This window comes from Columba livia, chromosome 6 (genome assembly GCF_036013475.1).
Source record: "Columba livia isolate bColLiv1 breed racing homer chromosome 6, bColLiv1.pat.W.v2, whole genome shotgun sequence".
In the NCBI taxonomy this organism is placed as follows: Eukaryota; Metazoa; Chordata; class Aves; order Columbiformes; family Columbidae; genus Columba; species Columba livia.
In genome coordinates this window covers 2,393,912-2,419,654 of record NC_088607.1, presented here as the reverse complement: position 1 = coordinate 2,419,654, position 25,743 = coordinate 2,393,912, and the positions used below count along the sequence as shown (strand labels likewise).

At 41.1% G+C, this 25,743-nt stretch overlaps 1 long non-coding RNA gene across 1 annotated transcript in view; it reads left to right on the top strand.

The window, feature by feature from the left end:
- LOC110363074 (uncharacterized) overlaps positions 1–25,743 on the top strand; it is a 96,502-nt gene that overhangs the window by 22,097 nt on the left and 48,662 nt on the right. The window contains exons 10-16 of the long non-coding RNA XR_010473360.1: positions 9,659–9,815; positions 11,766–12,536; positions 13,932–14,048; positions 14,894–15,973; positions 16,472–16,535; positions 17,211–19,347; positions 22,455–22,536. This is a non-coding gene — a long non-coding RNA (uncharacterized LOC110363074). The remainder of the gene's footprint in view (positions 1–9,658; positions 9,816–11,765; positions 12,537–13,931; positions 14,049–14,893; positions 15,974–16,471; positions 16,536–17,210; positions 19,348–22,454; positions 22,537–25,743) is intronic.

Below are 25,743 nucleotides of genomic sequence, written 5' to 3'. Positions count from 1 at the left end.
GTTGTTTCTCTAACTAATTTTGATGCCCTTCTGGTTAACTATTCTTTGAGGGAAATCATTATTTCTTGCAAATGTGTCTAGGCAACAACGACCCTACAATCTGATCATTTAATTTTTGAAGGGCTGGATCCTACAGCCCTTATTAATTTAAAACTCATGTGCTAGACATCTGGAAAAAGAGAAATCCTGGGTCAAACCCCACTTTTTACATTTCCCATCCTGATCTCAGGCTACCTTGGGTTTGGCAGATCTTCATGGTAAAGGAAAGTAGCCCAAATTCTCCGTAACCTTAATCTTGCATCTCTTTAACCGAGCCACTTTAGACCACCAAGGTACGTTTGAAGTCCCGTCTCCCCACTACCTGCTCTACTAGAGGTACCAGAAGTAACGCAGGGGCTCTGCACCTCCTAAATAACCCTTTATCCTGGGATTTGCTCTTGCAGGGGCTGTGCAGACACCTTTGAGGACATTTTGTCTAGAACCACCTGGTGCGGAGCATCTCTTATGCAGAGAGAAACAGATTTCTCAGGCTCCAAAATGAGGTTTTTGCATAGTACAAATAGTAGTTTGCTATAATTTATCAAGTGATGTTTCTGGAGGTTTATTGTTAGTTACTGTTATTGTTTGCTTTGAATATGGCTTAATGTGTTGGGTGCTTTACAGGCATAACTTAATTTTTCTCCTTGAGTTTCTGCTTAGTAGCCACGTTTGTAAATAAAAACATCAGGAATTGCTAAGAACTTTAAAAATAACTTCTCAAAGGGACTGCGTCAGATTAAAGATGTGGTTTTGTTGCATGACATTCTTTACTCTCTTTCCTTGCCGTTTTGTTTTAACCACGTGTGCACTATTGTCTATCGAAAGCAAGCAGGGCTTGGTAGATTTTCCTTCTCCTTAACTAGATCTTTCTTAAACTTTCCCTTCCCCATCTGATTTTGGTTTTGTGCCGCATTAGCAACAGTGTGTGGATTTATTGGGCAGGAGATTGGTCCTTCCCTCTGCTTTTTGCTCAGGATAAAGACAAGCAAAGTCTTTGCAGTTGGGCCTTACAAACGACTGAGAAACATGTTTTCTCCCTGTCCAGGATAAATCAAATGGATAAATCAGCCCATTTGATTGTCCAGGCTGTTTAAATGCTTATACACAATTTCTGCATTCAGTGTTTTCCCAAAAAAGCTGTGTTGCAAATATTTTATCTTGATTTACTCTGGAGAGTGAAGTAGGAATTAAGTGGCAAGTAGCCTCTCCGCTAGCTTTTGATGAGGTTACAATTCAGTATCTGAAGTTCATTTTTATTAAGAACTAGTTTTCTGGCCAGGCAAATATCTGTAGAGAGAAATAAAATAATAAAACAACCCAGACTTGAAGACAGGGGAAAAAAGGTTTTAAAAAAGACACAGAAGCTCTTGCAAGCTGACTAACAACCTTGCAACATTAATGACATGAAACTTATCCTTGCTCAGTATTTTTTTGTCTCGGGGTATGTGATCTCCCAAGGACAAAATCAGGAAAAACCACCTTTGGCTTCCATAGCTTTCCAAAGACTTCCATGGAGCAAAGTGGTTGCAGGGAATGCATATTGAATTTATCCTTTAATTTGCTTTTACACAAGTAAAACCTTGAGTGAGTGTCCTTAGCTTATGAAAATTGGAACAAGTTGCCGAATGGAAAATAAAACTCTTCATGCACTTTTGTCTTTAATAAATATAAATCTTTACCTCAGGGAGGAAACTATCTGGATTTGGTGCAAATAATTAAATAAAATAGAGAAATTACTAAGTAAAGCACATTTTGATTTTTCAAAAGGCAAATGGAAAACAAATGTCTGAGAAATGCAGTGAGATTGCTTAGTATTTTATATTCAAATGCTTCTTAGGTTTGTATTGAAGACACATAGCGTATTTACTTTCCATCATAAGTGGTTTCAGGATGGAAATAATGTCATGGAAATCTGCACAATTCATTGTGCAGAGCTACAATAAATATTGCATTGACTTCCAGGAGTTGTCCTTAAAAGACATGTTTGTTTAATTTTGAACAGCAGCAAAAAGTGGCTGCTGGACTGGGGTTTGTCCAAATCAGTGCTGGGAACAACCACCATCACTACAGGAACTTGTCAGTGATTCACATGAAACCACCCAACTACATTACTCAGCATCCCTGATGCTGAGACAATTTCTACCAGGTGAAGATCTGACCTGTGGAAAAAACCTCAAGTAATCCTCTGACTCCAATGTGCTTGTTAAAGAGAGACTTGGTGTCAGCATCTGAATTTTTACATCAGAAGGAATATGGAGAAGATGTGATATGGCATTAAGCACATTTTTGGTGCTTTTGTTTTGTTCTGTTCTGTCTCTAACAATATTTTAGATTCCCTTGCAACGGTGTCTCAGCTGCATCGGACTGGACAGTAACTCGTGCCAGGTGGCACTGTCTAAACAGGTGGCCAAAATTTCAAGGAAGTGTGCATTTAAAAATAATGGATATTTGACTTAAATATTGCAAATAAACCATTTGAAGATGTACTAGCAAAATGTTCACTTTAAAGTGGGAACCCTTCATACCAAATCCAGCAGGGGCAGGCAATTTGATAGACGAGTTCCCCTAAATTATACTAGCATGTTGTTTATCTTCCTAGCCATCAGGTTAAGAGCTATTGTGCATAACTTTCTTAACCTTAACCTCATCTGTTCATCTCTTGGGACTTCAGACTAGCACAAGTAATAAAGGAAAGTCAATGCCAAGTTTGGTTCTGGTAAATGTTTATGTCTGTATGCAAAGGAAGAAGGGGGGGAGAGCTTGAAATTATCCCTTCCCAATGAAAGCTTTTAATTAAATTAGGTCTTAGAAATGTGGAGTGTGATCTTTGCGGTGTTTTGATTTCGCTGAAGATTATGACTAGACTTGCCAAAACCAACTGCGAAGTCTTGCATCTGTAAACTTCGCACACGACGCCCACGAATTCGATACATCCCAAAGAAAGAGCCCGAGTGCTGCTGTTTACATTCCTCAAGTCTTTACAAACAAGGGGAACAATATCTGCTCTTTACAGATGGCTGTGGTCAGGTTCCTGTGTACAGCACGAGTGACCTTTCCAAGTTGAGCAATCTATATATACTCAACCCTGAGTGTTGTAAAAGGCTCAGGTGTATCAGCTTACCCGAGTTAATATGAGATACAGGATGAATGATTTTTACAGTATCCAGCTGCCGAATATCAAATGATTGAATTTTCCACTATAAAAGAGGACCTTTCTCTTATGTAAATATATAGATCCTTCATACTGCTGGGAAACTGCATATTGTACACAATCCAGCTTAAGCTTATGCCATCTCCTCTTTATCCATGGTTAGTCTGCTTTCTGTATCACTTTCCTTACCAAAAGCATCTTTATATCAGTGTTGGGAGAGCTGGCAGGTGTAGCACCTCCTGCTGCATGCACCCCCCTGCCCAGGTGATAATTTGAGACAAAACAGAGCACAATCAGCCTACCCTTTTGCTCTCCATAGTACTCGGAGTTGTGGCACCTGTAGCCCACGTCCACAGAGCCAGTAAGTGCTTTTATTCAGCTCCAAACAGTTGCAAAGGTGTGCAAAGATCCACAGGTACAGCCCAGCCTGTCTGGTGGCCCAAGGCCTTGCAGCCTCTCTCAGGGAGGGTTTTGCACCTCCCTGAAGAAAAAGCCTTGAGCTCATTTTACATTAGATGCTTTAAACACGTAAAGGCAGCATATGTCAGATGCAACGATGATCTGAGGTATGTGTTTTGCTTGAGCTTGTGGGAGACACAGGCAAAGTGGTGGATGAAACAGCTGCCTGAGAAAGATCTTGCACCTCAGTGCTACAGCCTTGGACAGAGAAGGATGGGACCAATAAATCAAATATTCTATGGGCATTTTCCAGCTAGCTCTGGTAGTGAGATGCAACTACGAGAAGGTTGGGCAGATGGCCTTATGAACCAGTGACCAAATAGTCAAACAGAGTGAGCTAAACTCATCAGTGCAATTAGTGAGGTGCTCCAAAAGGAAATCTGCTTCTTTCCCCTCCCCTGCAACTGTTGTGCTAACGGGAAAAGTCTTTGCCCTGATGAGACGTCAGGTCTGACCTGCTCCAGAACAAGCTCCTGGGACTAAAGAGGAGATGTGAAAGAAGGAGATGTGTATGAGCTGTTCACAATGAGGTTTCTTTCCTCTATGTGAGATGCTCAGCTGCACCAAGTGTCATGTTGTCATTAAAACCAGTTCTGTAAGTCCAACCAGCCCCAAAGAGGATGGAGAGGAAGGCTGGGCAGATGCACGAGGTCCAGGGGGGCTGCTCAAGACCAAGGAGAAGCACAGAACCAACATAGCTGCTTGTTGCTGGGGGTCAATGGAGTCCTGCGGTCACGCGCCAGAAATTCTCTGCTGTTTACATTTGGAAACACCTAATTAGCTTGTTTTTGGGATAACACAGGTCTTCTCAACACAGTTTGCTTCCACTATAACAGCTTCTGTACTCAAAATGCTCTATGGGATGTTCTTCAAGAAACTAAGAATTTGATCTTCATTTTCTCGGGCCACAGTGTAATGGGCTTTTTTCTTTGTTCTTGCAAAATACTGGGAAAAGAGGGGTTTTGCTGTGTAACCTTAATTTTAGTGTATTGATGGATCATCTGGAAATAATAGTCTGAACAATGGCAAGGTTGGGAAAGTTCATCGATGTATCCTAACTTCGCAGCTAGACTTTTTTTTCTGATAAAAGAAATATGGAAACAAAAATAGAAAATGTATAATCCAGATTCTACTATAGTATTCATATATGCAGCTACAATAGACAAAAAAGAATAATTAGTGTCTCAGGCTGTCAGCGAGTGCTGTTCTGCTTCTTAAAACCTGAGCATTGCTGGTTAGGGGGAGCAAGATAATGATAGAAACATCCTGTGAGATTGTAACCCAAGTGTTTTGGTGGTTGAACTTGAGGAAAGGGCACGTATTATCAGCTATATTCTGTTCTCGATTCACTACAGGAGACTGTGGGAGAAACAGTCTAAAAACAGACAATCAATAATTTGTATAGTGAGCACAGTGTGCCGTTAAGCGGTCTAATCTTTAGATCTCTTCAAACATAAGGTGATACAGAAGAGGAATGACGACCAAGGGGAGAGCAACCTGAGGTGTAATTCATAAGAACAAAGGACTGAAAGTGAAGTTGTACTGCATTATTTTTGCATTACAAAACCTGATGGGTCACAGGGCCTGGCTGGTCATCCTCGAAGAGTTTGCTACCATAAAAGCTTGTGTAGGCACATAATTGATTTAGCCACAAACCCCCTCATATCTTCCGTAGAATATTTGTTCCTGTGCACCCTCCTACAGAGCAAAGTTTTGTTTTACATACCAGAAATAGTGGTTTCCAGTTACTGAAGATGCTGCTGATGGCCTTTCCTAGCTTGTTTAAGTCCCCAAATTGCTGGAAAGAACTACTTGGGGGATCTTCTGCTAACAACTGACCTCTATCGCCCCAGAAGAGACAGAAAACTTGTTACAATATTAAAGAGCTAACCAACCCTCTCTAGAAGCTCTCTTTAGAGGTCTTGATATTTGAAAGAGAAGCACAATCCAGTAGTTCCTGGGTCAGCCTTTTTAGAAGAGTACAAAGAAATAAAATTCCTTTGGTGTTAACAGAGAAAACAAGGTAAGAAACACCAGTTCAGTTTTGAAGGTTGAATTAGGCTTTACCATTCTGACTTAATTAATCTATTAAGTAATTTCACAGAATCATAGGCTCCTCAAGATCCAGCAGGCCAGAACAGGCTGTTGTAATCATTGAACATTATCCATGTAACACGAACCATAAGACTTCCCAGAATTGTTGAATTTGTCTGAATTGAATTTGAATTTAATTTAATTAAGTTAATCTTTTAGGGGGAAAACTTGATCTCAGTTTCACACCAGTGGGTTCACTCATGTGAGGGAATAGTCCAGGGAAGAATTTTTCTTGAGTAAAGGACTAAGTAACTTGAATAACAACGATATTGCCTTTGTCTCCTTGTACTATCTAAATGGTGATGAGGTCTGAACTTGACTTTTAAGGCAATAATACATTTCCAGGGGTGACTCACTGAGTGAGAAGAGAGTTTTCAGTACTGTGGGTCTGAGTAGATTAGCAGACTGTCTATAAACTGAGGGATGAAAATAAGAAGGGGAAAAGGAAAAAGCCAAAGCGAGAGTAAAACTTGGAATTGGAAAAACAATTCCAGTTCCATATGAAACATTTCATTACATATGATAGGTTTAAAAGCAGTTTGCCCAATAACTCTTTGTTTAACAAGGCATTGTGTGAAACATGGCATTGTTCCTTACAGGAAATAAAGAACAAGAAATCTACTTATTTCTTGCATACTTATATTGAAAGTGGTATGAAGTTGTAATGTGGAAGTAATAGCTCTGAAGCACAGCAACCTTGTGGTATTTCCTTTTGGAGCTGCACAGCATTATCTAAAAATGAGAATGCTTGGACTGGAAGGATGTTGCTGACTCCCAAAAGTTGAGCCTGCTTTTTTTTTCTCTTAATGCAAGTTTTTATTAAATATCTTTAGTGTACTGACATAATTCATGCCTTTGCTCATAGGGAGATGTTAAGATCCTTCTGGGGACAGCTTGGGCCAAAACCTGAAGTGCTGAGTATCTGCTACCACATCCGAATTCACACTTCTCAGTTTCTATCCTTTTCTCTAGAAGTTTTATGCTTGAGCTTTTTCATTGTCATACCCTATTACTAACTCAGCTGGACCGGATGCAGAAAATGAAATCCTGGAAGACCCGTAGACTAGTGAAGGCTGCATTGGAAACGGCTGAGCAGAGATGTTAAGTCTGTCCTAAGCTTTGAACTCTTGGGTTGGAGGTGGCCAATGCGATGAGCTGATTGGTACCTGGAGATGTCTTGTATCCTGAATTGTGACTTCTGCTGCTGGGTGTTTGTATGCTCTCATATATGGGGAAGCACTTTATTTGCCAGGTTTAAGGAATATATCCCCTAACGTGATGTTTTTGTTGAAATTTCTTGTTTGAGTTCTGTTTAATTAAAACTTGGGTAGTCTTTGAGTAATTCTCCCTTTCACGAGTGGGTTTGGTCTCTGCTTGCTCCTGAGATGCTCTTTCACACTGTAGGTCAGGGAGGGAGTGTTGCACAAGTCAAAGCAAATAAATGATGGGCATTATTGCTTATTTTTCAGTTCATTTTACAGTACCCTTTTTGTTTGCCTTTCTCAGTCACTGGCCAGATTTTTCTACAGTTTCTATTTCTAATCAGCCCAAAACCAGATCTTCTGTACGGCAGCGTTGTGCTGTACTGTTGCCTTTGGAAAAGCAAAGTGTGCTGAGGAGTGAGCCCGCCCGCAGCTGCCAGGGGCTGACAACTGAAAGGCACAAGTGGGGACAAAGCGGAGCAGACGGAGTGATGTGGGAACATTAACACTTGTGAGGGACCCTCTTCCTCCCTCCCCTCTTTTTGAAAAAGAGAGAGAAGCTGGGCCTTTGTCCAAAAAAGCACTTAAGCATGTGCTTGACCTTAAAACATGTGAAAAGTCTCTTTACTGTCTTCATCAATTCCTATGGTTTTCTGTTACCTGGATGTGCATTTAATGGAATAAATGTTCACCTCTTTGATCCCATGCTTAAGGAAGATAATCCATATTTTTTACTCCCTGGAAAGATGAAAATCTGTTAGTTATATCACAGCTGTGCAAACAGGTTTCCAGGAAACTTAACACGGTGCGTTTACGATTCGGCAGGTTGCACCACCCCTTGATTAACAGGGGAAAGTTATCACATGGAAAAAGTGTAGAGATTGTTTTGATCTGATCTTGCGCGGGACTGAGAAAGGAAAAGGATTAAAGTGTCTCAAACATGAAGCTTGGCAGCAATTGTCGAGAACAAAAACGAAAATAGTTTCAGAGAACAGTGCAGGCAATAACTCACTTGGGGGGTCGGCTGAGGACCAGAAGAAGCGGCCAGACTGACATTGCTTGGTTTTATTAACTCATCCATAATTAGCCCATAGCTTAGATACAATTTAGCTTGTGCCATATGGGCTAATATAGTGCTGAAAGTTACCCCCCATGCAGGTGACAGTCTGTCACACTGAAGGAAGATTAGCATAAAACAAACAACAATGCACTCTTAATGACAGTGGCACCATTTGCAACGCCATAGTTAGGATGTACAAGCGCTTCCATTATAACCCAATCTACAAGATTTTTTAAGTATACATAAAAGGCTTGTGCATGTAAACACCCAGCAAATCTTTTCTTTCAGCTCTTAGGCAAACTCGTTGTGGATTTTTGTTTATTTATTTGTGTATTTTAAATTTTTAATTTTATTATGTTAGTGGTAACAATGCCTGATGTAGGTATTTACTTTGAGCTCTGCTGATCTTCGTTGAAGCAGCATGTGGATTACATTGGTCCGGGTAAAACACGTTGGGCAAACAGATCCCAGTGATTTCTGCTTTGATAAATGCACAACATAGTGGCTGTTAAGCTCAGATAAAAATGAGAAAGTTACACTGTATGCGCCCATCAACTTGATTAGAACTTTTTATAGGATGTATGAATCTAAGCAAACAGCAATGATATAACTATGCAGGCGTTAGATGTTCGGTGAGTATAATTTATACTGGGAAGAAAGTAAGTCACCGTCTTTATTGATTCCTCTCTATTGAATAGGAATTACACCATTAAAATGATACCCATGTGTTGTTGCTAGGTCCTCCATTTATGTTAATTTGGCTACATATTGCCAATATTTTCATTTTAAAATCAAGAAGGAAATGTTGTGCCAGAGCCTTTTCCAAATTGTGCTGAGCTTTTGACACAAAGCAGCAGAAGCCATTAGCATTCTCAGTTCAGGCTGATCAGTCATGCTGGTGAACCATTTCTTCTCTTCCTCCCCACATATTTGCTTTCCTGTGTTTTCCAGATAAAAGAGAAGCTCCCCCTCCAATAAGTTTTCTGGACTTTTCTTTTGAAAGGCAGCCTAAGCATTTTGAATATTTTAAATGAAGTGAGTTTTGTTATGCAGACAGGAGCTAATTTTTTTTCTAGCTCTCATCGGCTATTTATGTGACTCTATGGTTTTCAAATGGTATAATGCTAGAGGATGCCAAATGTCCTGCCATTTAATAACCAGTAGCATACAGAGCTCTTTTCAAAATGCCACCACTCTGAGCATCTGTTGTTATTAAGTAAGATGATCAAATTTTGTACAGGACTTCCATTTTGCTTTTCACATCACTTATAGAGCAAGAATAATATGCAGTCTGTGTATAAAACTAATGTGTTGGGATCATTGAGCCAATTGCTGGTTTTTGTGTTCTGCTTTATTGCAGATTGTAAAATAAACTTTGGCCTTTTTTTAATAAATGTTATAAAAATGCTCTGTGAATCAGGAGAGTGTCAGCAATTAAAGCCATTTAACATCATAATAATTAAAAATGCAATACTCCAGTGTAGTCAGCACTGGTTCACATAAAAAGCCACATTGTTGGTCCTTAATAATGACATTATTTGACAGACATGATAAAGAAGAGGAAAAGGTGCATGTTGTTAGTATCAGATGAGCAACTAATTCTTATTGTTTCTGGAAATTGCTCTAAAATCCTTTACTATTTCTGTCTTTCAGCTAACAGATGTGCAGGAATGTCCTCGGCTCACCATTGCTTTTCTCTCCAGCAGAATATGACTGACAACACAACAACACAAGGGAACAGCTGGGTCGAAACGCATAATATTTTCCTGGTAGAGAAAGAAGCTGATGAGGCCATGGAGTACCTAATTGGGTAAGATGCCCCTCATTTTCAAACTATAAAATTCAGATAGTGTATAGCAGAAAGGAGAGGATGAGCTGGTAAGAGCCGTATATTTGTCCCGCAGCACAACTGGACCTTTAAAATGAGCGATGCTTTTACAGCTGTGGTTTGGGACTGTGCCCGAGCTCCATGTTGTGAAGGGCCAAATTCTTGAGAGGGGACTGAACTCAGACATAATAGCATTTAAATTACACCTCTGCATCTCAGTCCATTCTACTTGCACCTAAGTTCGCATAGGCAGAAGGGCAGATTTCCCGATGGTGTTCAATTTTTTTTCGGGAAAAAAGAAAGCAAAATAAAAGCAAAGCACAGGTTTTATAGATTTAGGTATTTGTTTTCCTTGTGTGGCGTTCTTCCCTGGTTTCATTGCCTGCGGTACGTTGCTGCAGAAAGGCAGTGCTGTAAAAATAATGTCATCTTCTGGCTAGAGAAGAGATGGAGTTTTGGTCGCAGGACCGTGGCAAGGGTAGAGCTGCCATCCTCATGTACCCTAAATGGGACACGGTCTAAAGGGGTTTTGGAGGAGCGTCCTCAATCCTGCCCCCGGAAATCCTAGAAAACAGGGAGTCCAAACTGACTTAAAGCATCCTAATGAACAAATATACTTTTTCTGTCTTCCTGAAGAGTCCAAGAGCTTTCCCCGTTCTTGTGTCTGTCTGTGCAAATATTCCCTCACTGCAGCACACTGATTGTTTTATTTTAGTTTACTCCAGATTCTTTACCAGCATCCAGGCCTGTTTGGGCTGGGATTTTTTGATTTATTTTTTTAAAGTCTAGCTTTGAATGTGTGAGTCTCACACCTCACAACCAGCAAGCTCCAGGCACGAGTGGTGTGAGCAGATGAAAATATGGTCATGAGAAAAATCACTGCACATTACACCTTCACTCATAGGGCCACTGGTGTGCCTGGGTGGGGCGCAAGCTAAAAGATGAACTTCAAACCACATCTTGCAAGGCCCCATATCAAGTATCAGCAAGACTGGAAATCATTCTAGGGTAGGATAAAGTCAGTTGGCATGAAAATCTCATTGCTCTGATTTCTCTTTCCTTTGCCTTGTGTATTCTGAATTGATTTTAGTAGTCTGTTGCTAGTGGTATTTGCTATTCTCTGAGGAAAATAATGATTCAGGAGCGTAAGTTTGATGTTGGAATACAGGAAGAATAAATATTTGTGAAGCTGATGATAGGTAACTTAAATAATGTCAATACTTAAGGTAAACAAATCAAAATGTTCCTCAGAACATGTTGAGAAGGTGTGTTTCTGCAGGGGTGTCTACACACTTTATAGATGTTGTCTACAACTTCTCAGGCAGATGCTTGTCCTTCCCAAGGTCTTGGTCTTGAGTGATGGGGAAGGAACAAGAAACACATCCATGACCAGCAGTGGTGTTAGCAGGAGAGGGTCGGGTACCTGGGGGAAGGGAGAAGTGGCACATCCCAAAGTCCTGTTACATGCATTTGAAAAGCAATGAAGCCACCTAAGAGAGCGGAGCCCCTCCAAAAGCATTTCTACATTAGACTTAATTCATATGTGTGCAATTATTTTAGTTCAAATATTAGCCTTAGCTTTTAAACGAATTATAATTTTGTAGGGAAACAGCCATAATTGCATGACAGAAAAGGATTTGATCTGCAGATCTGGAAAACAGTCTGCTTCTTGAGCACCAGAAGAGTCTTTAGGTTAAAGTGTAAGCAGCACATTATCCCCTGATTAACCTGAATCAAATAATGGAAATAGAATTCCATCTGCCACAGAAATCATAAATAATAAATACATTATTAAATCAATAAACTGAGTACAACAGTGAATTTTAAATCTGATGTTGTGATTAGAGCCAGCTCTTTCTTTGGGACGTATTAAACTATATTCACAGCACATTCCACTTGGCTTTTTTAATAGGTGATCTGTTTCTTTTTCAGGAAGTTCATATGAAGTTTCTGAACCTCCACTTTGCCCCTTGGGGAGAAGCAGCCCGGAAATAAGGTGAAAGTGTTCTGAAAGAAATGAGGAAATCTCAAAAGAAAAAAAAAAATAGCACATTATAGAAATACTGGTAAATAAAATATAACCAACGAGCAGCATGGGAAGTGTGTTTAACCCACTGCACACTAGCACTGCCAGCCAACTGAACACTGAATCAGGAATATCAAGTGGTATGGCTCTACGTAATAGCGACATTAACTGTGATAGAAATTTTAATGGATTAAAATAGAAGAAAATATAGTGTACCAACCACAAATGTATAGAATCAGTGCTCATTGAGTCATTCATTATAGCTGATCCTGTACAAAGAATAAGAGTAGGGTTTCAATATGAAAAAATAACACAAATACTTATAAAGTTAAGTTTTGCAAAGCTGTTGCAGCTTGAGAGGCTTTTGTTGTACAATACTGCGTTTGTATGACAGTTGCAATTGCTGGAACTTCCCTTGATCTACAAGAAACCTGACAGAGATCAATATTTTATTGTTACAGATACGTTAAGTTACCTACTGCTTTATAACAGCTGTAGGGCCAGATCCAGAGGTACTTAGGAAATATAGTCTTATGTGATTAAACTGGACTTCATGCCATTTGAGTTTCTTTGAAGGATGTTTTCCAGAACCAGATTTCTTTGTCTCAGATCTGGAAGACGGCATCTCCACCCCAGCCCATGACCTCTGTCTTGAGGTGTGTTGGGTCACTGATGAGGTGAGGAGGTGCTGTAAAGCTGAAGGACCAGACAAGCAATGTAGCAAGAAAATTTAAGAAGAAAGTAATAAAAAAAAAAATAATCAACTCCTTATTGTATATATTTCCCTGTCCCGACTTGTCTCCATCAGTCTGGTGTCCTCTTGCTGTACCAGGGAGACCTCAACATCCCTCACACCTTTATGCCTTTTTGCAATGTGCACAAAACTCACAAGCGTTCCTTTTCTCCATGAAGCTCTGCGCCTCCTTGATTTGTTTTTTGTTTGTCCTTTGTCAAGATTTGTCAATGATTTATTTGTTTACTTTCTGCAAACCAGTATGGTTTCTCTAGGTGTTACTTCAAAATCTCATAGAGTCTTGGTCAGCTCAAAACCTAAAACTCTTGGCATTTCTGCCATGGCCAGGTATCTGTTAACTGGTAACGTAGGATTGATTTTTTGTTTTAGTGCCATTTTGTTTTGACAGAGGGAGCTACAGAAATATGTTAAAATTGTAGGTAGACTTGTGCATCAGGGTTTTTGCCATGCTTTTCTTGCAAAGAAACTGTGGAAGGGATATGATGTGCCTTCACCACTTTGGTTAATCATGGAGATGGATCTCCTACCTTTGTGAAAGGATATTTGCTGCTTTTTGAACAACCCTTGCCTGCAAGCACCTCCCTCAAAATCCCATCTGTAACCAGGGCAGCCCTCCCTCAGCACTGGGTTCTGCCATTTCTTCAGCACCAGGCACTGATTCTCCAGCTCCCTGGTCCTGATCTCCACAGCCGGGACAGCAGCATCTCCCAACCCATCGTCTTGCAAAGTACCAGCAGTCTGAATTTAGAGGACACAAGAAATCTTGATGTTCAACTTGACAATATTTCTGTTGCTGAGCCTGTGCTCCTATAACTTACTTTCTAATGCAAATCAGAAGATGATTAGATGTTTTCCCTCTTAGTTTCATTAATCCATTTATTTATTTATTTATTTATCTATCTATCCATCTATCTATCTATTTATTTGTTTGTTTGTTTGTTTTGGTGTTGGGGTTGCGGGGGGGGTGTTGTTTTTCATGCCTTGTCTTGGCTGAATTCTCTCCCATCTTTCTCCCTTCCTGTGTATTTCTGATCTTGCTCTATTCTCTGCCCTTTGTTCTCAATTGCTGTTTTTCCCCCCTTTTCCTTTTGCGCTTCTCTTGCATATTTTCTGGTTCTCTATCATCTCTGTTCTTTGTCTTTTCATTTCTTTGTCTTTTCATTTTGCCTATCTTTGTTCTGCGTCCTCTTTGGTGTCTCCCTGTTCTTTGTCTTCTCTTTTTCCTTGTTCTTTCTTTTCCTCTGTCTGTGTCTTTTTACGATTCCCTTTTATGTGCATTGTGTTCTGAGCAGGTTTGTCTTGATCTTTGTCTTTGCAGAGTATGTGCTCAAATGACGACAAAACACCCCATTCAAATAGAAATTGCTTATTAATTATAACACGGACACACCGCCAAAGCCCAAGCCTCCCGCAAAGACGGCAAACCAAATCACAGGTATTTACAGGCCAGTATTTTGTTTTCTTCAGGTCATCTAGGCTACATGTATGGCCCCATGGTTGAGCATCCAACACTGAAACCATGTCCTACCCGCTCTTCTCTGGCTGACTGGCAGTCAATTAACCCATCGTAGACATCAGTGATCCGTTGATACTTGGCTGCAAAATAACCAAAGTGCGCTATCTGGTTATGCAGCAGCTTTGAGTAAAAATGTGTATTTTGGTCTCCAGTATGGAATCCACATGATCTTCATGTCCCAAGTGTGCCCCTTCCTCCTGTGGTGGGGGTTATAATTTACTGCAGATGTCTTTGACCTACATCATCAGCTCGAAAGTTATCAGTTGCTGCTAGAAGGAATGTTTTAATTTACTTACCATCTCTTCTGGGAATGGGTATCAGCTACAGCCATGTGAAAGGATTTCTAGGTGCACTTGGTGCACAGTCTTGAGTTATTGTTGTTAATTCTTTCACATTTACAAAACAAAACATCTTAAAAATGTAAAAACAGGAAAATCATAAGGAGAGTTATTGTGGAGAAGGAAGTTCTATTTGGTCCTGGAATAGATCTTTGAATTTCAAATTTTTTATTTGAAAAGATTAGTATAATTTCACAGTTTAAGCTTCAGATGAAACATCTCACATGAAGCAAGTTCAGCTTTTTGTTCATTTTCCCACCCACTTCTCCCCTCTAATAATTCACTGAAATCTCTCTGCGTGTATGGTATTTGACTAATTGTCATTAAAGTCTTGGCTGAAAAATGAACCCTAGATCTTGGAGTTTACCCTATTGATGCTGTCTAACTTTATTTTTTCTTTCTTTATTTATTTTTTTTCCCCCATAGGAGGACCACGAGTGCCACGTTAAGTTGTCAAACCACAAAATGGATGAGTTGGGAGCAGCTTCTCGGGGCGCAGGGACTGGGTGCTCCTGAGGACCCTGCTGCAGCCCCTGCCAGGTCTCCCCATCCTGGGGACCTTGTCTGCACCGTCTGTCCCCACCAGCCTTTCCAGGAGGCTTCTCTCTTCCCTTAACTTTGCCCTTCAATTGTCACTTTCCTGGCCAGGCTGTAGTAATATATATAAATAAAAATCTCATATCTTCTACCCGCTGTGCTCTGGGGAAGCCCCGGAACACCCAGCACCTCTCCTAGCTCTGCAAACTGGCTGCAGGACCCGGACACAATATTGTAGTAAATAACCTGGATCTTGTGTGAGTTGCCCTGAATCTGGGAGATGCTGCAGCTTCCCCGGAGGCTGCAGATCGAGTTGAGTTCAGGTTTGGGCTTTTCCTGCTCTTTGTGCCGTGTTGCTACCAGCATCCCTCACCTGAACTGATGTTCCCCTGGCTAGTCCTGACTTGTGCATTTTTGAGAGAGTGCAGGTGATCTCCCAATCTGCATAAATATGCATGAATTACAGGTTTCCTGAGCTAGATTTTTTTTATCTTAATAACATTGACTTAAATTGTACTTAAATATTAATTAAGTGATTTAAGACCAGGCCATTTAGGCCAAATGTACATTAAAATTCCACTTCTGTTTTCCCTCTTTTTAAATCCTCCTCCTGCAGTTTATTCCCTGCGAGAGGGTTTGGGTCCTGAACTCATTGTGTGATCTTCAAACACATAATAAGAATTAATCACCATTAGTCCTCTATTTTAACAGCTGCTTCCTACCCCCTGAACCAGTGCAGCTGCAAACTTCCCTCCTTCTGCCGACACCGAAATCCCATTACAGCTGCAAACTTCCGCATGTAAAAACGCAGTTTTAAGCTTATTTTGAAACTCCTCGCATTTCTTAATTGCTCAGGCCTTGATTGGAAGCGGGCAATGCGGCTCCTGGCTGGTGGGAGCTGAAGGAGCATCGTCCATCCTGCACCTGAATGTGAAGGCACCGCGGGAGGTTGCAAACCACATCTCGAGCGTAAGCGCTGTCATTTGCATCAACCACTATTTACTTCTTAATATTCACAAGAAATCAAGTGTGGTTCATTTGTCAACAGGGAGAAGAGATTTGCCTGCTTGTGGAAATTTTTTCTTCTCAGTGTGGGCTTTCTTGTACTTTCTTCATTCTAATATCTGTCCTTAGATTGTAATTATTTTATTTTTTTACTTTTTAGCATTGCGTTTTGAGATGGATAATTATTTTGCTTAATAGTAAATTTCACTGCAAAGTGCCCAGGGGGATATGAAATAAAAGGTATTTAAAAATCTACCATGTTAGAAAAGTAAAATAATTTCAGCTAATGAGATTATCAAGGATAATCGGTTTACAAAAGCCCATTATGCAAGAGATTCATTGATGTCTTAAAACAGAAAAGGAGAATCCTATTTATTTTTTGAAATGGTGTAGAATAAATTGCTTTTCGCAATGTAAAAGGCTCTTTTTCCTATTTTTTTTTAAATGTGATGATTTGTGTAGCCCCATCTGCTGTTCACTTTCAGAAGTATCCAGAGGAAGATTTGGTGATGCATGTTTTCCGCAGGTGAGACCTGAACCGTGGGTTTGATTTGGGATGGCAAGGAAGGGCTTCATCTCTTTCAGAATATATAGGAAAAAGATCCAGGAGTGTAATGTAAGATCCCGCCTTCATTCAAGCGTGACTGAGGACGTATTTTGGGAAGACAGCTCACTTCAGCAGAGCAGAGGAGGAGGGGGGGGAGAAAAAGGAAGAAGAGGAGGAGGAGAGGTCAGCTCTGGGGGCTGCTCCTGCTGGAGTGACCACGGAGACCCTGCTAACACAGCTGCTTCCTTATCTCAGCAAACCCCAACGGCTCCAACAAAAGAAATCGTGTGGGATGGTCCAGGAGAAGACAGGTGATTGCAATGGTTACAGCTCTACATGATACAGAATAGGGTCATTTTGGAGTTATGAAATTTTCTTGGGACATTTTCCTTCCATTTTCCCCCTGAAACTCCTAGGACACATGTCTTAGACTTGGGCTTGGTCTGCTCATGAAGTAGGAAGGTCAACTTGGCTCAAGGAGAGCTGAAAGATGCTCCAATGCTACCACATTCTTATAACACTAGAGACAGGTCATAGGTTTACCTCTTATTTATAAGGATCAACAATACTATTAATTTGTGCATTACATAAGTTAAAATACACGTGCATAAAGCAGCAATCTTGAAAAGGTACTCTAATGGTGTCTCTGTTTAGTTTATTGTTTTGACCATGGATTCGCAGCTACCCAGAGTGTGCCTGCTGGGACTAGTACATGAAGTCGCTTCCAGGACCTCCCTTTTGCTTTGCAATGATGTGGAAGGTGACTCTTCAGTAAGTAACACAAAATGATTTCATACTTGTGTAAATAATATACACGTTCTGTCTCCCTTTGAGTGATGAATAGCATTTGGAGCCATTGATTTGTTGACATGCACACGTGGTGGCAGCTGGAACAGTTCCTATTGTCCTTGAATCCCCCAAACTGGTCCTGTGTCCCCCAGGGCTTCCACACCCCGTGGCAGCACCGTCTTCCAGAAGTCCCTCCAGCACCACACAAATGCCAGGTCTTGTCTTGGCCATTGAGGGGGACAGTGGGGACAGGCAGACCGAGCCCTTCCAGCAACACATCTGCACCACCATGTCCTCTCTCTGTGCCTTCCCCATACACAGGGACATTTGACCCTTTCAAAAATGTGGCTCTTGTACATTCTCTTCTGCTGCAGCTCATGCTTCTGCTTAACTAGTTAGCTCTTTTTTTTTTTCCCCCTTTAATATTTAGCAGAAAATAATTCTGCAATGAGCTTTACTAAAGCAGCAGGATAGATTAAAAAATGAAATATGTTTAGCAAGATTTGGGGGGGAAAGGCTGGAGTAATTAATTTTCAATAATACCTGGCATTTCCAGAACTCCTTTCATCCCAAGATCACCAAACAGTTTACAGACATTAATTAATTAAAGCATTATGATGCCCCAGTGTGGGGCCATCGCCTGCATGTCTGACTCAGACAAACTCCCTCCAATTCCCCGGACAGCCGAGCAGGATCCACTCCTCTGCCTGCACCAGGGCTACTCCTCTGAGTAAACACTGTGCAGCTTCCCTCAGGTTTGCACTGTGTGGCCCTATGTAAATATTTTCCAATAAGTTCGATTATTTGTCTTTTATTCTCTATCAGGAAAACCCCAAATATCTCAGTAATAAAATTTCCAGCGTCTGTTTACATGAGGGCAGTTCGGATGATTAGTTTCTGATTCAGCTGCCCATTAAAACATCCCTGCTCCTGGAAACTCTCTTTGCAGGCTGGGAGCTGGACGTGCAGTTGAAGCTTTGATTTTGGGGTGAGTTGAGCATTTTTGACAGGACAGTAAATTGCGTGGGAAAAGAGGAGGTGTTCAGCATGCGCCCGAGAGGGGTACAAATAACGTCACACTCCTGGAAATCCCCCGTGAAGTGTAAGTTCGGTGAAATCTTATGAAAGCTATAGATTATACAAACTTTCTCCACTCCGATGATTTGATTCATGAACACGTAAATAGATAGATAGATAGATCCATCACGGGAATCCCCGGGGAACAATGCAATGGTGTTTGTGATTGGAAAAATATTATAAAAGAGCTCACGTATAGCCAATAGTTAGGCAGTTTTGTACCGCCAAGATAAATAGGAAAGAAATGGCATTTCATTATCGCATTTTTAAAGGATGTTGGAAGTTACCAAAGCAGGAGAAACAGATGTCCTGGAGTGATGCATCTGCAGTCCCATGTGGTGCTGCTGCCAGCTGGGCACCCGTTGGGGCCTGGTCCCCTCCACCCCAACTGTCCCTGGGCTTTAGGATGAAAATGTGGCACCATGTCCATGGGGAATGCCTTTACTTGGGGGTTTTGAATGCATCCCTTCGCCACCTTGGTCATGGGCCGAGGGGTTTTGCTTGCCCTCGGGCCTTCTGTTTCGGTTGGAATATTCAGAAGCAGGATCAGCCCCGAAGGATGTGTTTGAAATGGAAGAGTGAAAAAAAAATACAAGCAAAAAAAAGAAGGAACTATTTGTTTGCTGGATCAGTTATTTTTAGATAAACCAAATGAAAACCAGTATCAAAATGGAAAGTCTTCTTCATTACCTATGGTCTGGCCAATATTTAGCCATCCGTTTTCCCGATTGTGTTGGCCAACTCCGAGTTTTCCTTTTATTCCAACCTCAAACCACGGTGGAGAAGAGAGGATGCACTTTGTGCAGGAGGCACGACCTGCACGGTGTGGGGAGCCACGTCACAAGTGCCACCACGCGTCAGTGTCACAAGCCATTGACACCACCCATCCCCGTGTCCACCAGCCTGGAAACATCTAGAAATGACGGTGGGTGCTGGGGAGGGTGACACACGTGGAGGGGCCTCTGGTTTTGGGAGGAGGGAGCAGGACCAATGTTTACCCAATGGCAAGCGCATCTTCCGGGAGCGCTGTGACTCGGAGATATGAGAAGAAATTCTTCAGTAAACACAAGTGACATTTGGCATATAAATAAGTTAGGGAATACTCTTGCGCAAGCACTGCAGGTCAACAGTGATCTTTTATCTCCTGTTTTAAAATCGGCTGCTTTAGACGCGTAGAAGCGCCAAGTGTTTGTGGAAGGGGCGGTGGAGGAGTGGGGCTGGGGCGGCCGAGGCTGTGATGCGGTGCTGGGTACCACACTGGTCCTTACTGGTCCAGAAAGACCAGTTTCTTCAGGCTCCAGCTCTTCTGGTTCTGGCAAAATCCGTGGTGGGTCCAATGGGTTTCCTCACAACTTTCTTTTATTTTTCTTTTTTCTCTCTCTCTTTTTTTTTTTTTTAAATTTATTTTATTTTTAATTGTTTTCTTTCCTCTCTTTTTTCTCTTATTCCTCATTTTTTTCTCATTTTTCCTCCTTTTTTTCTCTCTTTTATTATTATTTTTTTATTTGCGTATGATTCATGTATAACAAGTCCCTTTAGAGAGTAAACACTGATCTGCAACAGCACAGTAAACAAATAGCAGGGGAAAAGGCACACCACGTGTGTGTACATACATCTATAAAATGCATTGCATGCAGGCATGTGCGCCCGCGTCGTCATTGTGTAGGTTAGCTAAGGGGATTTACCTCCTTTTTAATATTTTTGAAGACTGCTTTATGATCCTGTTGACCTGCTATTAGCAAAAGCTTAGCTTTCAACAAAGGTAATTAAATTATAAAATCACTGCTGCAATCATCAAACTACTCATAAAACAAGAAATGAAAAAAAAAAATACCCTGAAATAAAAATCTTGCAGGCTTCTCCACATGTAATATTGCTCCCTGATGTTAATTACATTTAAATGGGAGAGTACTATTTTGGTATCATTCATACGCCTCTGAAAGTACTTTCCAGTTTATCATACCTGTCAACCCCAGTGCATCACAGGCTAATACTTTATTAAGAAAAAAATCATTAGGGAGCTGCTGATCCCATTTAAGTACATTGGGCAGAATGTAAGACTAATTAAAAAGCATATTTTTACATTATTAATTTCGGAGTTTCACACTTAATGAATGTGAAATGACAGGGCTACTATTTTTATATTCAGGCTCTCTGGGCTCTTCAGCCAGGGGAATTAAATTCTGGGGTTTTTTGCAAAGATGCTTCTTGGGAGATTTGTTTTCAAGAACAGCTTAAGCTTTTTTAGCTGTGCCTTTTTCTGGGAAATTATACCAAAGCATATTACAGCCACTTAAAAAGAGTAGTTAAATAGATGTTGTGTTGGTTTTTTTTTTCATCGCACTGCTATAAAAGTATTTTAGATGAGGTATAAAATATGGTTTTTAAATGATATTATGATTTGCAAACACTAAAAAATAATTGCGGTGGAGTTGAGAGAGAACGAAAACATCTAATCTTTATTGTGTAAGACAATGCGATAAAATATTTTACAGCCAAAAGCTCATTTTGCATCTGGAAAATTGTGTAAACTGATGGGGGGGAAAAAAAATCTCATTAAAACTAAAGGTTATTTTTAATATTCTTCAAACAAAGCAACACATTATAACTGCATTTTTCCTGCCCGTATTTATTAAATTAGACAATTGTACGAATGCCTGACGTTCTATTTAAATAAAGACATAAAACGACAGAGAGCGTGTGATGAGGGTGGCTGATCGGAATGTCTCGCAGGTTGTGGAGCGCGGGGGCGCTGGCAGGTTGGTGTGCGGGGAGGCTCCGCCGCAGCTCCAGCCCTTGCCGAGCCTTAGGTGTTGCGCTCCCGAAAGCTTTGCCGGGTGCCGGCTGGCACAGGGTCCCCGAGAGCACCGCTCACTTTTATGGGGCTCTGCAAGGAGTGCAGAAAAGCAGTTGGATGGTTTTGTTTAATGTCGTTTTTTTTCTATCTTTTTTTTTTCCCCTTTCCTTTTTTTTTTTAAATTTATTTTTTTTCTTCCAAATGTGCTTACAATTACCCCTCTGTATTTTTATTGTCTTTTTACTAACCACAAAACTCACACTGGAGGCAAAGCTTAACGGCTGAGGCTTTCCTCGTGTAAATATTAGGAAATTACATTTGTACAAACTGCGCGGCTTTGTAAAGGGGGCTGGAGCGACTCCAACACAAATTAATCAGGATAAAGTTGCTCTATGTTCAACATGACCATAGTTTATTTTCTTAAAGTATTAATTTGTCAACAGCTTTCCTGCCTCGCTGTGACTCATGTGGATGGCATTGAGGGAAGACACAGATGCAATCTTGCTGCTCTACCTTGTGGTTTTAGGAACCAGCTCCAGTTAATCAAAACATAATTGTGTTTAATTCCTCAATATTTGTTTTCATACAAAAGTCAAATGACTGAAGTATGAATATGAAGCTGTGTTTAAATATTGTCTTCCTTGTTTTCAAAAAAAAAAAAAAGCATGAAATCATTTTAACTGTTTGCGAAACATATTTTACTTTCAAGTCCTTCCCTCCTCTGCTGTCTCCCCCTCTCAGCCCCCAAATAGATAAATAAGCTCTGGCAATAGCTTTTCAGCTCGTGTCCTTTGCTTTTTCCCTCTCAGTCATCCCCTGTGCTGAAAGCAATGCTTTCCAGGATGTCTCTTCTCATTCTTCTGCTTTTGCTTGCTGCTTATTATATCGCACTATTTTTAATTATATCTTGATTTTCATAAAATTATCGTTTGTTGTTATGTTTCTGGAATGCAAACGTGAGCGTAATGGGATCTATTTTTCAGAGTTGCCAAAACAAATTAAGGAAAACATTCGGCTCTTCCTTTGCCAAATGTTTTAGTGCTTTTCCATGAAAGCAAATCTTATTTCTAACTGTATATTAAACCTTAAGTAAATAATACAGTCTGTCAGAAGCAGATACTATTGTAAAATCAGTAACCGTTCCCAGGCTTTGCTGGTGATGCCCGCACCGGGCTCTGCTGAGGAAGAATCGGGGTGACGATGAAATATTGCTAATTTTAATTTGCCTTTTGCAGAAACGCCTAACTTTATCCCCTGGTCTGGATGCAACCCCCATGAATGTGGAGCATTTGTTGTGGCCGCCCCACGGATGCCCAGGTAGGCGAGGAAGGTCTGGAGTAACAACATCACGCAGCGCTGGGAAATAGACCAGCTTTAGGCACCGCACTTTGTTAATTGTGGGGAAGGGGGCTCGCCTGTCCTTTCGCATCTTTTATTAACATACATCCCCAAATAATATTGACACTCTTCTTGTTTTATTAGTACACGTTTACCTTGTTCATGGTTTTATTATTCAAGAATGCAGTTGTTGCCAAGTATTAATCAATATATTATGCTGCTCAGTTGGGCAAGCTGTACAAAAACATAGTGCCCCTAGGGTTAATACAGTCAAGAACTAGAAAAGTGTTTCAGACATGTACACAACATGTGGTTTACTATTATCATTAAATGAGGTGAACTGGGACTCTATACATATGGATTTTGAATTGCATAAATTTTGATTGATATCATTTGAAGACTGAGACCCTGAAAGGCTAGATTTTGTGAAAGACGATACACAGGCCAGCTATTACCACATACAATAATACCAGGAAAAATATCTGAAATGAGCAAGGCAGCTGGCTTTTAAATAGCTAAAACATAACATCAATACTTATTTTGAATAATGGAAAAAAGAGGTAAAAGATGTTGACCTCTGCCTGACAATAACATGTTCCAAAAGTAGAACTGGTCCCGGGAGAAAACCCCCTGCTCAACAGTAGCGACTAAGAATTTTCTTTCTCTCTCTTTCTTTCCTTCTTGTTTTCTTTTGCTTTTCGTTTTCCTTTTTGTTTTTCTTCTTCTTTTCATTTTTCTCCCCCACCCCCCAAAAAAAAACAGGTAAATGGGCTTTTGAACATTAAGCTGCTTGCAGACCACTGCCAGAAAAAAAACACATGACCAAAACCAACAACAACAAAAAAACCCCAAAAACAAAAACCCCGAGAATTTTTGCAAATTCAGGAAACACTTGAGAGGTAAAACCAACATCCTGAGACAGGAGACAAGGCCAGCTTTTGACACCGGGCTGGACCTGTGAGGCCGAAGGAAACCTGGAGCCAGGAAGCGGCCGCCGCCAGGGTCAGGCCGCGGGGGACCCCGCGCACCGCAGGGCCCGCCGGCCTTTTCATGGGAAATTTGCTGAAAATTTGCTGATCTGCATGAAACATTTATCGGAGGGGGAGAGGCAAAGCCTTCCCCTCGCTTCATGTGGGTTACTGGTTCACGCGGCGTTAAGTGGGGAATGATAATGTATGCGAAGATGCAGCGGGTCTCGGTGGCCCCGCATCCATTTTTTCCCCACTGTGTGATGCACACGGAAAATTATCAATACCTCGCTCTACCAGATTCATTCAATTTACTCGTATTTGTTAAAACTTTTGAGAGAGCACTGGATGCTTCATGCTTCATTTATGATTTATGCTCCATAAATGTATTAAAACATTAACCATATTTCTGCTATGGCATAGTTGAATCCTCCTGGGGAAAAGCCCGAGTGTTTCTCAGGCTGCTGCTCCGGCTTCCCCGAGGAGCGACATTATTTGTGTTGTGTTACACCTCCAAGTGTTGATTAGGCCTCGGTGTTACCCTGACAGAAGTGTCGTGTGGTGCTGCTCTTTAATGGAGTAATAAGCTATATCAACCGCATGAAGGAAATGTTCCTTTTCAAGTCAGAAATGGCAAAAAAGTTGGTGCGTAAACACGGCAAAGGCTCCGTCCCCTCCACCCAAGTGGCGGGGCTGAGCTCTGGCAAAAGCCTCCGCTAATCGAAAACTGTTGGCCATAGCACTTGGGTGGCTCAGGCAAATTTATAATCCGGGTCTGAACTCTCTAATATATTAAACGGTTACACACCACCCATTGCCGAGCCCGGCTTTTAACCGCCTCAAAGCCTGGCAGCTTTGCGGGCTCTGAGACACGGCTGTTAATTGGAAAGCAGGAAGGTTAAAAAATAGACAAACTAGTTTTCTGCCTTGTGCTTGAGAGTGAGCTTTGTTTATGCAGGTTTTTTTCCTTTTTCTTTTTTTTGTAAGGTTTTTTTCTATTTTCTCCCTCTCTTTTTGTGGTGGGGTGGAGGGGTGGGGGCGGTCTGGAGGATTTCTTAGTGGTTGGGAAGCTTCACATTTTTCAGTAAGCATTATTGGGTAACAATTGGTGCAAACATTATGGAGGGGGAAAGGCACATAAATCAAGAAATAAAAAAATAGTTTCTGCACATTTTCAAAAAACACGTTGTGCTCTCTGAGGTCCTTTTCATTTTAACCAAATCAGGGGGAACTTGTCCTCACAGCGGCAAGGCAGATGGAACAATAAATCACAGGAACCATTGACTGCCTGCAGTGTACTCTCCGCAGCTGTCACTTTTTTGTCTCTTTGGTTTTAGCTGACATGGTTTGAGGTCCACTGTGAACCAATCTGGACTTTTTTTTTACCGTCATATCCATCAAAACGACCAGTAGCCATCAACCTACTGCAGCGATCGATTCGTTTGCTTATTCTCACGCATAAGCCAATACTCAGCTCACTAGGTGAGGCTTGGGAGACGCACCTCATTTTAGCTTTTTTTTTCCTCTCCCCCTTTCTTTCTTTCTTTCCTATTTTTTTTTTTCCTTTTGCCTCCAGCTACAGCTGTGATTTTCTGAGCAGTCTTGGCTAACGTTATTAAAGTTGCATCATGATAGATATAGAGCGGAGCAGATAACAGCCTCCACGCACTACAGCAAAACCAAGAACAACCGTGGGTTTTTTTTTTTGCTGTTGTTGTCAGTGTTGCTTTTCAGGTGTAGTGAGACGCGTGCTAAGCTCGGAGTTTCCAACTCGTTGCTTATTTTGCAAAGTAAACAAGCAAATGTTATGTGCATAACCTTAGCTGTCTCTGCAAAGGTCAGTGCCTGGCTGCTGATTGCTTCTCCTGCCTTTTGGTGGCACTCTGATGCCAGCGATTACTCCTGGCGTGTTTTGGAAACAAGACGTCCTTTCTTAACAAAAGACTCAATCTACAAAGGGCTGCAAAACAAAACAAAACAAAACAAAAATTGATTAAATTCGAACCGGAGTATAAAAGTTTACTTGCGCGTATAAAATAGCCCGATAAGCGATCAAAAGGGGCTCGTCCATAAGGTGGGATGAAGGGTTGTGCTTAGCGTGGGCAGGACCGTGGGGAGATTGTGAAAATGGGGGGGTTCCCTCTGCAATCAAACAATACCTATGGATGTGTAGGTGCTATTGTATATCGGACCGTGTGGTTTTTTGGTTTACGACCCA